Below are 16185 nucleotides of genomic sequence, written 5' to 3'. Positions count from 1 at the left end.
TATTAAATCAGTTTATGTGAGCTTCTAAAATCTTGAAACTCACATGAAGACTAAGATCTATAACTTGAAATGAGGAGTCAGCAATAAAAATTTAAGTTGATTGAATTTAACATGTTTATCAGTTGAGATAAATGTTTTGCTGTTGTTGTTGCCTATTATTTTCTTGGTGAGACTTTTGAAATATTTATATAATAAATTATGAGTGGAATTTCATAGAGACAGGGCATGCAAACAACCATAATTCCAGTATTATGGTTTTCTGCAGCTTAGTAATATCCCCTTTCCTTATATTTATTAGGAATAAAACCCATTGTCAACTCTAATTATTTAGAGATTATATATTATGTGAAAAGCCTTGAGGCACTGGGCAATGCATTGGCATAGGCCAGGTGGTCCTGGCATATATGATATTATCTGTATAGATTAATGTAGGAATTAAGTAAAAAAGTGTATATAAACAAGTTATGTTCAGAGTGGATACCAGACTACAGTCCCATGAATACAGGGTACTATAATGTCATTATTAAGATAATATATTTTTTTGGTAATACTGAAGTGTGGTGTTGGCACAAGGATAACATGTAGATCAATAGAATAGAATAGGGGGTCCAAAAATAAGCCCACATATACATTATCAAATGATTTTCTACAAGGGAGCCAGTACTTCTCAATAAATGGTGCTGGGACAACTGGAAAGTCACAAAGAATAAAGGTGGATCCTCACTTAATATCTTCTGCAAAATTTGACTCAAAATGGATCAGAGACCTGAATGTAAGAGTTCAAATTACAAACGCTTAGAAGGAGACATGAATACATGTTCATGACCTTGAATTTGGCAAAAGATTCTTAGCTATGACACCAACAGAATGCACAACAATGGAAAAATAGATAAAATGGACTTCATCAAAATTAAAACTTTTGTACTTCAAAGGATACAGTAAAGAAAGTATAAGGACAACCTACAGAATGGGAAAAAATGTCTTCAAGTCTTACATCCAACAAAGGGACATGTATCTAGAATATATAAATAACTCTTACAACTCAACAACAAATAGAATCCATTAAAAAAAAAGGATCTGAACATATTTCTCCAAAGAAGATAAACAGATGGCGAATAAGAGCATGAAAAGATGCCCAACATTATTAGCAATTAGCAATAATCGCGCCTCGGATAAACCTCATTGGCTACGATACTGCCACTGCGCAAAGCTTCAACATTATTAGCAATCAGGAAAATGCATGTAAAAATACAAGGAGGTATCACTTGACACCCCGGGATGGCTAGAAGTGAGATTGAAATTGAATTGAAAAGTCAGGTAACAAGTGTTAACAACGATGTGGAAAAACTGGAACTGTCCTATGCTGCTGATGAGAATGGAAAATGATGCAACCACTTTGGAAGAGTGTGTTAAGCACTGAGGGCCTGTCAGATAGCAAACATTCAATAACTGTTAGCTATTAGTAAATTACTTGGCTAGAGGTGAAAATCAAAGTTATTCTTTGGTCCTGTATCTATACATAAAAGTCTGTCCTTTCTTATAAAGAAATTAGAGTCATGTTGTTCTCCAGAAGTTGTCTTCCAATTGATTGCAAATAAAGAAGAAAAAACTACAAGCTAACTCTGTGGCCTTTTCTTATTTCACAGACATCAGTTTCTAGTTTTGTCATTATCATTACTGTGGTAAAACACCTGTGAGATCTACTGTCTTAGCAGTACTTAGGTACAGCTCTAGCAAAATTTGTATAAGATCTGTATGACATAACCACAAAAACCTCGTGAATGAAATCAAAGAACTAAAAAAGGAACAATATTTCATGTTCATATATAGGAGGACTCGATATTGTCAAGATGTCAGTTCTTCCCAGCTTGATCTATACATTAATTAAAAATATCCTCAAATTATTTTGTAGATGTTGACAAAGGGCTCCTAAAGCTTAAGGGAAGAGATAAAAGACCCAGAATAGACAACACAGTTTTGAGGAGGGACAACATTGAAGGACTAGCACTACCTGACTTCAAGATCCAATATAAAGAAATGGATTTTCAAGAAGAAATCAACTATTAAACCATGGAAAGACAGGGAGGGACCTTAAATGATATTACTAAGTAGAAGAAGCCAATCTGAAAAGTTATGTACTGCCTGATTCCAAATATATGACATTCTAGAAAAGCCAAAACTATGGAGACAATAAAAATTAAGTCATTCTAAGGAGCTGGAGATTGAGGGCATAGATGAATAGGTGAAGCACAAGGGATTTTTAAAGCAGTAAAAATACTATATGTAATGGTATAATGTTCCATACATGTTGTTATGCATTTCCCTAAAGGCATAGAACATATAGTACCAAGAATAAATTTTGATGTAAACTGTGGACTTTGGGTGATTATAAAGGCATCAGTGTGGCTTCATCAGTTGTAGCAAAAGCACCATTCTGATGAGAGAGAGCAATGATAACGTGTGAGGCTAGCATGTGTGGGAGCAGCATGTGTACCAGAAATCTCTATACCTTCCTTTCAATTTTTTTTTTAAAGATTTTATTTATTGATTTGACCACTGAGCCACCCAGGCGCCCCCTTCCTTTCAATTTTGATATGGTTTTAAAACTCTAAAAACAGCCTTAAAATTATCTCTCTCTAGAAGCTCGAAACTCTGGGAATTTTAAAAGTTCACATTACTAAATGCAAGTCAAATATAATGTGTCAACAAATAAAAGGAAATTTGTGAGTAGATTCAGTTAACATCAGAGCTTAGGTGTTTCAGTAAAAGCTTCAGGAAAAACGTAGCATTAGACTGGCTCTTGAGTAATAGGTAGTATTTCCCTAACTATGGAAGAGATGATTTTAAGCAGCCCAGTTGATGAGAACAGTATAGGTAGAGGAGAAGCAAACCGTCCATTTGGTTGGAAATAGAAGGTAACTTTGATGTGCTATGGTGTGTGTCAGGAGTGTCCTGTTGTATTGGAATAGAGAAAAGCAGTGTGGCTGTAATAGCTTGTATACAGTTATGTGATGCACTGGAAGAGCAGTAACGTATACGGGTATAATAGTATAACAGTATAATGTTAACAGTATACGGGTATAGTATAAACAGTATGATGTATACATTATATATATAAGATGTATATATAATGTATATAATATATATATTTATACTGTATAACAGTATAAACAGTATAATGTAACAGTATATGGGTAAGGCAGTAAAAGGAACACTTCACCCATCTTTTGCATACCATTTCCTGTGCTCAACTATCTGAACCCTGGTGATATAAATTAAATGCCTGTAATGGGAAAATATGGCAACTTTTAATATGCTTAAATTTACTGAAGTTTCATTGTCTGGGTACACTCCATAGCAGAAGACACAAATTTGGTTATTTACAGACAAGTGGAAAGTGCAGTGAATATGTGAAATATGTTTGACCTTTATGGTGATGTCCTGGAGAGCATGTTTTCCATTTTAAAGGAGCCATCTACAAACCAGGTACAGTCCATTATTTGCATTCCATTTTTATAGGTCTTCTACTTCACAGGAAAGTATGGATATTAAAATATTATATAAAACATTTTGGAATTTAAATTTATACAACTGATTAAGTTTTTAAAACACTATGTGCAAAAACTCTTTTAAATACACTTGTCCCCTGTTCTGCTAGTCGGCTTCTTCAGCCTAAGTACAAATATGCTGGCTAATTCAGTGCTACACTACTTCAAATACGCAGGCTTAAATGATTGCAAATATTACTCCTGTTTGTGATGATTTTATGTCACTGTGGAATTCTTTGATTTAATCGCATACTTAAATAGTGATGAGCGCTGGGCATTATATGTAAGTGATGAGTCACTGGGTTCTCTCCTGAAACTAATATTGCACTGTTAGTTAATTAGAATTTAAATAAAAATTTGAAAAAAAAATCAGTGCCTCACTTTAGTGACACAACATAACACATATAGTTAACACGTACACACATGCACATGTACACATGTATGAGAATATAAGTATAAATCCTGGAAATAGTCTTCAAAAATTTTATTTGAGAGAGAGAGAAAGAGAGTCACAATTGGGAGGGGTAAAGGTAGAGGGAGAGAAAATCTCAAGCAGACTGTGCTGACAGAGCCCAGTGCAGGCTCTTTCTCACAACCCCGAGATCATGACCCTACCCAAAATCAAGAGTTGGACATCCAACCAGCTACACCACCCAGGCACCCCTTTTTTGCAGGCGCTTTTGAGATTCCATTTCAAAACCATCTTTATCATTTATTACTTCAAAATGCATGCATTCACAATTTGTGTTGGCCATAGAACACAGATTAATCTTATCCTACATTTACTCATCTCTTTATAGTATAATTTAAGATCTTAAATTTTTAAAGAAATCTTTTTTACTTTCATCAGTTTTTCCTCTTACATAGATATATATGGATTTTACTCCTAAGAGCAATTACTAATTGGAAACATTGTATAATGTGCTAGTGAATCTTAATTTAAATCACTTTCAGAAGCACTGAACTCTCCCCGCTGCCTGTCAGCCTTCCCCACCTGTACTGATGTGAATGCAAGTGCACAGGTTATCTGAAGAGCCATGTTGATTATAATTGCTTGGAGGGAATGCACCTTTTTAAATTCCTGCCATACCTTCTTTTCCTAAGCACACTGTAGTCCAGACAAGCTTCACAGCACAAAATCAGCTCCCCTAGGTCAGAGAATAGTCATTCGACATGCAAAATGTAATTATGCTCAGCAGGAGAACAGATAATTGGGGTATGGATACAGATATATTTTTATCACTTTTCTGCTGTTGATAGTCTTATTATATTTGCTCCTGAGATGTGGGAGAAGTCACAATAACAGAATCCCTTTATAGCAATTAGAATAGCTATCCACAAGGTGTTCCTGTGTTCCAACTGTATTGGGTGAACAAGAGAATATGGAAATAAAAAAGAATAGTAGGGTTCCATCCCTCCCTCACAACTAAGGATGTACTTCCTAGTGCATACTTTATGAAAATGTTTTTCCTAAAGAAAAACTGAAAAATTAATTTAAAATACACTGATGGAGAACCTTCTGGTTTCAGCTTCTGCATGTAAAGATCTTTTAATGACCACTCCCATCCTTACAACAAGAAATGCCTGGAAAAATGAAAGTCAGTGACCTTTCTTGGACCCTTTAGAGAACAGACGTTGCAGAGCAAACTGTCACCCTCCCACCTCTGAAGAGCCATGCGAATCCAAAGTCAGAGCTGGTATTTGCTTACCTGGGGCAGAAACTTCTGTAAGTTCAGTTGTTGGAAACTAAGTAGACAAGTGTGAGAGTGGGAAATGTCTGGCATAGTACAGACTTATCATCTCCCCTCTCACGAAACTTTCCTTCTGCATAGTTAGAGTTCAAGAAATATCTCCTTATGATCCTGATGAAGGGAGTGGAAGATAGCCCTTGTGAAACACAGGAAGTGACTCCTCTAATTAAAAAATGCTTACTTCCGGGATGCCTGGGTGGCTTGGTTGGTTGGGCGGCTGCCTTCGGCTCAGGTCATGATCCCAGCGTCCTGGGATCGAGTCCCGCATCAGGTTCCTTGCTTGGCAGGGAGCCTGCTTCTCCCTCTGCCTCTGCCTGCCACTCTGTCTGCCTCTGCCTGCCACTCTGTCTGCCTGTGCTTGCTCTCGCTTCTCTCTCTATGACAAATAAATAAAATAAAATCTTAAAAAAAAAAAATGCTTACTTCCTAGCTTGGGCCCCCTCCATCCCTTCTGTCTCACCTTGTGGGGTGAAAACCCAGCCAGCAGTTTACACAAATAGACTGAGAAAACTACAGCTAGGGTCTGGAATTCATGCGGAGGATTATAGAAACTTTTTTCCCTTCATCTTACTACCTCACCGACCAAATGGCAGTACAGTAACAGTGGATTATAGGTCACAGATGACACAGTCACTCCAAGGAGCCATGGATAGGGAACCCCAAAGACAAGAGGAAAGACAAGTATACTCTGGTACCCACATCTATAGCAACTCCTATCTATAGCTCAACTCCTATCCATCTTAACATAAATTCTCCCCTAATAGATCTCAGTTTCTATTAGGTAATACATGTCTAGCAGTCACCAAAAAATGTAAAGCTATGGTATAAGGCAAAAAAAAAAAAAAAGTCTTTTTGACCATTTAAACTATTTTATAATTGTATTCGGCTGACTCCCAATTTCTCAACTCAAATCACAACCTGAATTTCCTCTCCTGAATATTCTGTGCTATCACTGACTTTTGATGTATATTTACATGATATGGCAGTACATTTATCAGGAAATAATAGTAATTATTGGAGGAGAAACTAGAGTTGTATAAACACATCCTCATTATCATGGGACCTTCAGACTAATGAGGAGGACTGTTATTGAGGAAGTAGTTTCAAGGATTACGAAGGAGATGAAAAGGAACTGTAAGGTTCTTTGAGGGGGCATTATAGTACTAATCAGATTTTTAAAAAAGATTTTATTTATTTATTTGACAGAGATCACAAGTAGGCAGAGGGGGAGGCAGAGAAAGGGGAGGAAGCAGGCTCCCTGCCAGGCAGAGAGCCTGATGTGGGACTTAATCCCACAACCCTGGGATCATGACCTGAGACAAAGGCAGAGGCTTTAACCCACTGAGTCACCCAGGCACCCCAGTACTAATAAGATTTTAAAAGTCTCTTTTATGAAGTAGCATAGTGTTGTAAAATGGTCCATTCCATTACTACAATGTGTGAGTGTTCAGTACATTTGTTTGAATCATACTAGTTAAGTGAATCACCTTACTTGTCTAAGAACTATTAACACAAGGAGCTAGATCATTCAGGTTAAAAACAAAATCATTTTATTTCCTTTCAAGTTGACACAGATAGATATGAACAGATGTAGTTGCCAGACCACCATTATAATCAATTATCTGTTTTATTCTATCAGTTTTTCTGGAAAAAGTAATTGGTGTTGAACAAATGAAATCATTTTATTACTTTAAAATATATTTTTTTCTTTACATCATCAAAACTATTTGTGTCCTTCAATGTGCTCTGTACTCTTTTATGGTCTACCAAGATGAGTTAGTCATGGTACCTTCCAGGAAGAAACTCTAACATCCTATTTTGAGTACATGGGTATGAAATAAAAATATCTTACATTTTAAACACTTCATATAATCTGTCTTCACTTGCAGTATGATTTGCTGCTACATCTCTTTTATTTCACATTATTACATCCAAAATATGAGTTACAGAATTTGCACATAAAGCTCAACAGATGGAGTTCTTAAATTTCATCCAGCAAACAATAATCTACCACAAGTGCTTCAGAGTTCTATTCTAAAACATTGAACAGATTTAATTCGGTTTAGTACATGTATTCCTAAGTGAAAGAGCCATTTTGAAATTGATACTTTCTTAATTGTTGAGATTAAGGATAGAGTAGTTCAAAGATGCTTAGTCCTTTTAAGAAAAAAACCCAGACTTTGGTTTTATGCTTTACAAAATTGATACGATACCTATTAACTACTGTATGGAAGAATTAAATGGAGAAAGACATTACTTAAAAGCCTAATACCAAAAAAAACAAAAAACAAAAAACAAAAAACAAAAAAACAAAAGCCTGATGCAAAATTTTAGAACAAATGGTTTAGTGCTATAAATCAGTAAATTTCCAAATGAAAAATAAAATAATTTTGCTTAACGTGGCAAATAATCATCTGTGTGTTGAATGTTTGTGTCTAAACCCAAAAAGTGCAATTTGCATTACCATTCAGTGCCTCTGGATAATTGTAATTGTATTTGTATATCTACTTTGAATTTTATGAATATATTTTCTGCCTAATAACATCATTGCACCAGTTGGTTTATTTTAATGTAACATAATTATTGCAGGGGGAAAAAAAAGGCTGATATTGCCAGCAGTCACTTTGAATCACTATACTACAATTGTTGCTATGTTAATATATGTTCTTCTTTTTTTCTTTTTTAAAGATTTTATTTATTTATTTGACAGAGAGAGAGAGATCACAAGTAGCCAGAGAGAGAAGCTGAGACAGAGAGAGAGGCTGAGTTATTTTATTGACATGGGGCTTGATCCCAGGACTCTGAGATAATGACCTGAGCTGAAGGCAGAGGCTTAAACCACTGAGCACCCAGGTGCCCATATTTTTTTATACATGTAATGTATTGGGAAAAACTGGCTTTTTAATTCATTAATGCTCAATAAATCCTATGTAACATACACAGACCCTATTTTCTCATCAGTTTTCAGTCTTTGAGGACAAATTAACCTTAGATATTGGAAAAAAATGCATCTATTTTTCAATCTTTATTCAGAGAAGAAGAAAATGATTTGACTCATTAGGTAAGAATAAAAAGTATTATGGAAGTAGAAAGCACATATTATTTTAAAATTATTTAATATTAGAATAAGAGTATTGATATAAAATTATTTATTATAAATAATTGTGTTCTTTTCCTTTTTAAAATTCAAACCAGGGCAGAAAAATTCCTTTGAAGGTTGAAAATAAATTATTCAAATTATTTCTCTTTATCAGTGATTCCTTAATAGTTTCTAGTTATTTGCATAGGTAACATCTCTTGCTTCCCCTTTCCTTGCCAAAGAGTGACAGAATGATGAAAATGTCTAGGTCCTAAATATATTTCTTTGCCAAGCTTGACAGTGGTTACCAAACTTTATCGTTGGCCAATTTTAAGATAAATAGCCTATCTCTGTAGCTTAAAGGAAGGGAGAAAGAGTTGGCAATATGAAATAAGTAGGAGAAAAGGTAGTTTATCTATAAGAGAAAAAAGGAGTGCATATTTATTTTCTCTTTTCACCATTCCACTGCTTAATCCTAAGTTCTGTTCTTGTAATCAGTCCTAGAGAGGAGGAAAATAAAAATAGCACTATACTTTTGTAGGGGAAAAAAGCCACCTTTTAGTTTAGAAGAAAAATTGTGGGTATGTGTATAATGGGTATATGTGAAGAATGTGTGTGTATACATGTGTGTACTTAAGCTACTCCATTACCTTTCTTCTCGCATCCTACTATGAAATGGATTGATATTTTAAAGGTCACAAGGAACCTCCATTTGGTGGCTTGTTTGCTGATACAAGCAGAAAAAAAAATTACTAAGATTTATAATTCTCTGGTGACCGAAGACATTTATTTTATTGACTCCTCTCTAATAGGATAGTAGGAGAGAATATATGTTATTCGATCTGTTAGAAATGAACTCCTTTTTAATTTAATAAATAGCTTCTAAATAATCAGCAAGCCATATGATATCCCAGCAATTTTATGTTTCTCTTGATATAATGAAGTATCGTAAATTATCATAAAGGGCTATTTGAGATGCATAAAATATACCAGTAATAATTTTCTGTGACTGTGGGTACTTGTGCTGATGCTACATAAAAGGAAATCTATTGCAACTCCTCATTTTTTTAAATCTGAATTTTCCCTTATTGACTTGCATTCCTATGCATTGGTTCCATGATCAAGCTTCTAACTTTGGATTTCAAATAATGTGAAGATAAGTGTATATCCTTTGCTCTCAAAAATACATGGGCATGTGTATGGTTAAAAGGCATAATTTCTTTCTTTTTTTTTTTTTAAGATTTTATTTATTTATTTGACAGAGAGATCACAAGTAGGCAGAGAGTCAGGCAGAGAGAGAGGGGGAAGCAGGCTCCCTGCTGAGCAGAGAGCCTGATGCGGGGCTTGATCCCAGGACTCTGAGATCATGACGGGGCTTGATCCCAGGACTCTGAGATCATGACCGGAGCCGAAGGCAGCAGCTTAATCCACTGAGCCACCAAGGCGCCCCAAGGCATAATTTCAAAGATTTTATAGAACCTTTGAAAATCACCTATGGATCCTGGTCCTACAGCTATAGATAGCTGTATGTGTGTTGAATGTTTGTGTCTAAACCCAAAAAGTGCAATTTTTGAAAAAATTAATTAATGGTGACTAATATACACAAAAATTTTATAAGTCATAGTAAGCAACTAGTTCATCTACTGACTCACCAGAAATGTGACCTTTTGAATGGAGATATAATAACTTCCTTTAAAGTTGAATTTCAATTCCCATTAATTTTCCCTATCAAGAGTTGAGAATGTCCTCCTCTGAGATGTAATCACTTTTACGTTTGGAAGAAATTATTAGTGCAAATAGACTGATTTAGAAACATTAAAAAACAAAGCAAAGAGAAACAATCTTTATTGTTGAATTTTACTTTGTGGTGACTTAGAAACAAACGACCAATATTCTAATCAGGCTTAAATGCAATCTCCTTATTATGGAATAAGTTTTATGTGCCTATTATATCTCCTATGTTTCTTTTTTTAAAATTATTTTTATTAATATACAATGTATTATTTGCCCCAGAGGTACAGGTCTATGAATCATCAGGCTTACACATTTCATAGTACTCACCCTCCCCAGTGTGCATAACCCAAACACTCTATTCCTACCCCTCCACTTCCCAGCAACCCTCAGTTTGTTTTGTGAGAGTAAGAGTTTCTTATGATTTATCTTTCTTCGGATCCCACCTTGTTTCATTTTTTCCTTCCCTACACCCTACAACCCCTGCCTTGCCTCTCAAATCATATCAGAGACATCATATGATAATTGTCTTTCTCTGATTGACTTATTTTGATCAACATAATACGCTCTATTTCCATCCATGTCATCGCAAATGGAAAGATTTCATTTCTTTTGATGGCTGCATATTATTACATCGTACATATATACCACATCTTTAGCCATTCATCTCTTGATGGACATCTAGGTTCTTTCCATAGTTTAGCTATTGTGGACATTGCTGCTATAAACAGATGGGTGCACATGCCCGTTCGGATCACTACCTTTGTATCTTTAGGGTAAATACCCAGTAGTGCGATTGCTGGGTCATAGGGTAGCTCTATTTTCAACTTTTTGAGGAACCTCCATGCTGTTTTCCAGAGTGGCTGTACCAGCTTGCATTCCCACCAACAGTGTGGGAGGGTTCCCCTTTCTCTGCATCCTCACCAGCATCTGTCATTTCCTGACTTGTTAATTTTAACCATTCTGACTGGTGTAAGGTGGTATCTCATTGTGGTTTTGGTTTGTATTTCCCTGATGCCAAGTGATGTGGAGCACTTTTTTCATGTGTCTGTTGACCATCTGGATGTCTTCTTTGCAGAAATGTCTGTTCATGTCTTCTGCTCATTTCTTGATTGGATTATTTGTTCTTTGGGTGTTGAGTTTGCTAAGCTCTTTATAGATTTTCGATACTAGCCCTTTATCTGATATGTCGTTTGCAAATATCTTCTCCCATTCTGTCACTTGTCTTTTGGTTTTATTAACTGTTTCCTACAAAAGCTTTTGATCTTGATGAAGTCCCAATAGCTCATTTTAGCCCTTGCTTCCCTTGCCTTTGGTGATGTTTCTAGGAAGAAGTTGCTGCAGCTGAGGTCAAAGAGGTTGCTGCCTGTGTTCTCCTTAATGAATTTGATGGATTTCTTTCTCACATTGAGGTCCTTCATCCATTTTGAGTCTGTTTTCATGTGTGGTATGAGGAAATGGCCCAATTTCATTTTTCTGCATGTGGCTGTCCAATTTTCCCAACACCATTTGTCAAAGAGACTTTCTTCCATTGGACATTCTTTCCTGCTTTGTCGAACATTAGTTGAAGAGTTGAAGGTCTATTTCTGGGCTCTCTATTCTGTTCCATTGATCTATTGTCTGTTTTTGTACCGGTACTATACTGTCTTGATGATGACAACTTTGTAATAGAGCTTGAAGTCTGGAATTGTGATGCCACCAACTTTGGCTTTCTTTTTCAACATTCCTCTGGCTATTTGAGGTCATTTCTGGTTCCATACAAATTCTAGGATTATTTGTTCCATTTCTTTGAAAAAATGGATGGGATTTTGATAGGGATTGCATTAAATGTATAGATTGCTTTAGGTAGCATAGACATTTTCACAATATTAGTCTTCCAATCCAGGAACATGAAACATTTTTCCATTTCTTTGTGTCTTCCTCAATTTCTTTCATGAGTACTTTATACTTTTCTGAGTACAGATTCTTTGCCTCTTTGGTTAGGTTTATTCCTAGATATCTTATGGTTTGGGTGCAATTGTAAATGGGATCTACTCCTTAATTTCTCTTTCTTCTGTCTTGCTGTTGGTGTGAAATGCAGCTGATTTCTGATAATTGATTTTCTATCCTGACACTTTACTGAATTCCTGTACAAGTTCTAGCAGTTTTGGAGTGGAGTCTTTAGGATTTTCCACATAAGGCATCACGTCCTCTGCAAAGAGTGAGAGTTTGATTTCTTCTTTGTTGATTCAGATGCCTTTTATTTCTTCTTGTTGTCTGATTGCTGAGTCTAGGACTTCTAGTACTGTGTTGAATAGCAGTGATGATGGTGGACATCCCTGCCATGTTCCTGACCTTAGGGGAAAAGCTCTCAGTTTTTCCCCATTGAGAATGATATTTGCTTTGGATTTTTCATAGATGGCTCTGATGGTATTGAGGTATGTACCTTCTATCCCTACACTGTGAAGAGTTTTGATCAAGAAAGGATGCTGTACTTCGTCAAATGCTTTTCCATCATCTGCTGAGAATATTGTATGGTTCTTGTTGTTTCTTTTATTAATGTATTATATCACATTGATTGATTTGCAGATGTTGAACCATCCTTGCAGCCCAGGAATGAATCCCATTTGGTCGTGGTGAATAATCCTTTTAATGTACTGTTGGATCCTATTGGCTAGTATTTTGGTGAGAATTTTTACATTCGTGTTCATCAAGGATGTTGGTCTATAATTCCCCTTTTTGATGGGGTCTTTGTCTGGTTTTGGGAACCTCATAAAATGAGTTTGGAAGTTTTCTTTCCATTTTCATTTTTTGGAACAGTTTCAGGAGAATAGGCATTAATTCTTCTTTAAATGTTTGGTAGAATTCCCCTGGGAAGTGATCTGGCCCTGGGCTCTTATTTGTTGGGAGATTTTTGGTGACTGCTTCAATCACCTTGCTGGTTATGGGTCTGTTCAAATTTTCTCTTTCTTCCTGGTTCAGTTGTGGTAGTTTATATGTTTCTAGGAATGCATCCATTTCTTCCAGATTGTCAGATTTGCTGGCATAGAGTTGCTCATAATATGTTCTTATAATTGTTTGTATTTCTTTGGTGTTTGTTGTGATCTCTCCTCTTTCATCCATGATTTTATTTATTTGGGTCCTTTCTCTTTTCTTTTTGAGAAGTCTGGCCAGGGGTTTATCAATCTTATTCATTCTTTCAAAGAACCAGCTCCTAGTTTCATTGATTTTTTTCTACTGTTCTTTTAGTTTCTATTTCATTGATTTCTGCTCTGATCTTTATGATTTCTCTTCTCCTGCTGGGTTTAGGCTTTCTTTGCTGGTCTTTCTCCAGCTCCTTTAGATGTAGGGTCAGGTTGTGTACTTGAGACCTTCCTTGTTTCTTGAGAAATATTTGTATTGCTATATACTTTCCTCTCACTTTGCCATTGCTGTGTCCCACAGATTTAGAACAGTTGTATTTTCATTTCCATGTTTCCATGAATTTTTTAAATTCTTCTTTAATAATCTATCCCTTCATTGTATTTAACTGTTTTTTTGTATACATATAGGTTTAGCTTTATCTAAAATTTTGGGATACAGTTTCTTCTAATAGATAAAAATATACCCTGAATCTAGCACATGGCTTTATTTTAGTCACCACCTTGATCACATTCTTCCCTCTTTTTTCTTCTTTCTTTTTCAACTAACTTATCAATATTTTTTTAGAATTTTTAAATTTTCATCTTTACAGTCATATTCCATTCCTTCATCATGTTTACCCTTATTTTTGTATATATATATATTTTTAAAATTTGGGAGGCAGGTGACTTGTTAGTGCACTAGGCAGCACATCAGTCTCACAAAATTTTGGGAGGTAGTTTCTTCTATGAGACCAAAATACATCCAAAATCAAGGGGGTGGCTCTGTTCTACTCACCAGTCTAATACACACAGACACACATACACACACATACACATACATGCATACATATATATTATAATATTATATATAATTATACAATGAAGGGATAGAATAAGACTCTAACAATGACAATTAAGAAAGATTTTTAAAAAGGTAGTGATAATGTAAAATAGTTATAAAAAATTAAAATAGGAAAAAGGAAAATTAAAATAAAAAAAAAATTAAAAATAGAATGAGAAAAAATAAAAGAAATTAAACTTTGAAAGACTAATGAATGTTGGGGAAAAAAGCCATGAATTCTATGTTTTACTTTTCCCTAGTTCTGGAGTTCCACAGTTCTCGTTGATTAGGGAACTTGGTCTTGGTTGGATGCTGTTGCTGATCATCTGGGGAGGGGGCTGTTTCAGTGATTCTCAAATGTCTTTGCCTGAGGAGGAATTGCACTGCCTTTTCCATGGGCCAGTCTAAGTAATCTGCTCAGGTTCACTCTGGGTAACTTTTGTTCCCTGAACACTTTCCATAGAGCCTTGGAGCACAGCCTCCCAACCTGTGGCCTAGAGGAGCCAATCACTTGAGGCCCCACTCCTCAGTGTGTCCTCAGAGAAAAGCAGTCAGTCCCTCCCATCTCCCTGGTCTCTGGCCTTGCTCCATGCTCACCCATGTGGCCTGTGACTGAACGTTTCTGTTTCTGGTGCACAACCCTGATTGGAGTCTCCAAACCCAGCAGATTCTTGTCATGTGTTCCTGAGCCACTCTTCCCTGAGGGGGAAGGAAGGGGTTTCTCCAGATCGGCCACTTGTGGGGTCCTTACTTGGAGAGCAATGTCCCAGTTGTGCCTTGGATCTTGGTTCAGGATAACTCTGAGCTGATAGCTCACTCCTTGGCTGTGTCTCTGTAGCCAGCCTCCCTGCTCTGACACCTGGGAGCTCTGCCACTCTCAGACACCCGTGGTCTTTCTGTTACCCCACGAGTCCTGAGACCACACTGTCTCTGCGAGGGCTCTACCCCCCCCCCCCCCCCCCTTAGCCTCTGGAGCGATGTCCCTCATGGAACAGACTTCTATAGTTCTGATTTTGTGCTCCGTTGCTCCTCCACTTACTGGGAATTGGCCCCTCCCCCCACAGTCTATCTTCCCATTGTTTTGGATTAACTTCTGTGCATGTCCTACCTTCCCAAAAGTGGTTGATTTTCTGTTCTTAGAATTACTACTCTTCCCTTCTATCTCTTGTTGAGTTTGTAGGTTTTAAAAATGGTTTTATAACTCTCTAGCTAAACTCCTGGGACCTAATGCTATTTCAGTTTTCTACTCATCCGCCATCTTGCTTCCTCTCTCTCCCCTGTGTTTCTTTTTCTTAACCTTTGCATTTGCTAGCTTTACCCACCTTATAACAGTCCCTTTTTTAGTATGTCCTTTTCTGTTCCAGAAAGGTATATATATTTGATGTCAAATATATATGCTGTTGCCAAAAAAGGACAAGAAAAACAGGGTTTTGGGATTTAAAAAAATTCATTCAGTGTGTTGATGTAATTGGCAGATATCAAAATAACATGCTCCTTCAGAGACATATGGTTGAGAAATAATGGAGTATTTCAGCTGCCTGTGGGTTTGTCTTCACATCTGTATTCAAAACATTGCTATACAAAGCTCAAAATAACTGCTTCCTAATTTTTCGTAATTTTTTAATTTTTTAAGTTTGCCAAATTCCAGGGAACTGAATTGCACTGTCATTTATTCCTTGTTAGAGCAGCTGAAACAGAAAAGTGGGGTAGTGAATGAGAAATAGTGCAAAATTAAGGATATGAACAATAGTAAAAATACATGGTTGGATTTCACATAATATTTGGATTAAAACGTACCTATAACAACAGTGACAAACATTCTAGTTACTTTTGTGTAATTTTATTTAACTCACAAGTTTCAAAGTTTTATTATTCAATCTAGCATTCATTTATTTACTCTATGCATTAACTGGGCACTTGCTTCATGGTAGGCAATGATTCTATGTAAGTCACACTAAAAGATAGGTATATATTTTTTAATATTTCTATTTATATATTGTAAGCAATAAATAAATTTAAAATGTGAAATTTTTATAACTTTATCTTAGCTCCATTCCATGTATTAATTTTCAAGAATATAATCCTTTTGAATTTTTTAATGTTTAAGCGCATGTTACCACCAGATAATACATTT

At 36.0% G+C, this 16185-nt stretch overlaps 1 pseudogene; it reads right to left on the bottom strand.

Annotated features, from left to right (window-relative positions):
* Positions 1 to 1087: 1087 nt before the first annotated feature.
* Positions 1088 to 1212, bottom strand: LOC132003086 (U4 spliceosomal RNA; annotated as a pseudogene).
* Between the last annotated feature and the right edge of the window lie 14973 nt (positions 1213 to 16185).

The sequence above is a fragment of the Mustela nigripes genome, chromosome 15 (assembly GCF_022355385.1).
Source record: "Mustela nigripes isolate SB6536 chromosome 15, MUSNIG.SB6536, whole genome shotgun sequence".
Classification (NCBI taxonomy): Eukaryota; Metazoa; Chordata; class Mammalia; order Carnivora; family Mustelidae; genus Mustela; species Mustela nigripes.
This window is presented reverse-complemented; position numbering and strand designations above follow the sequence as displayed.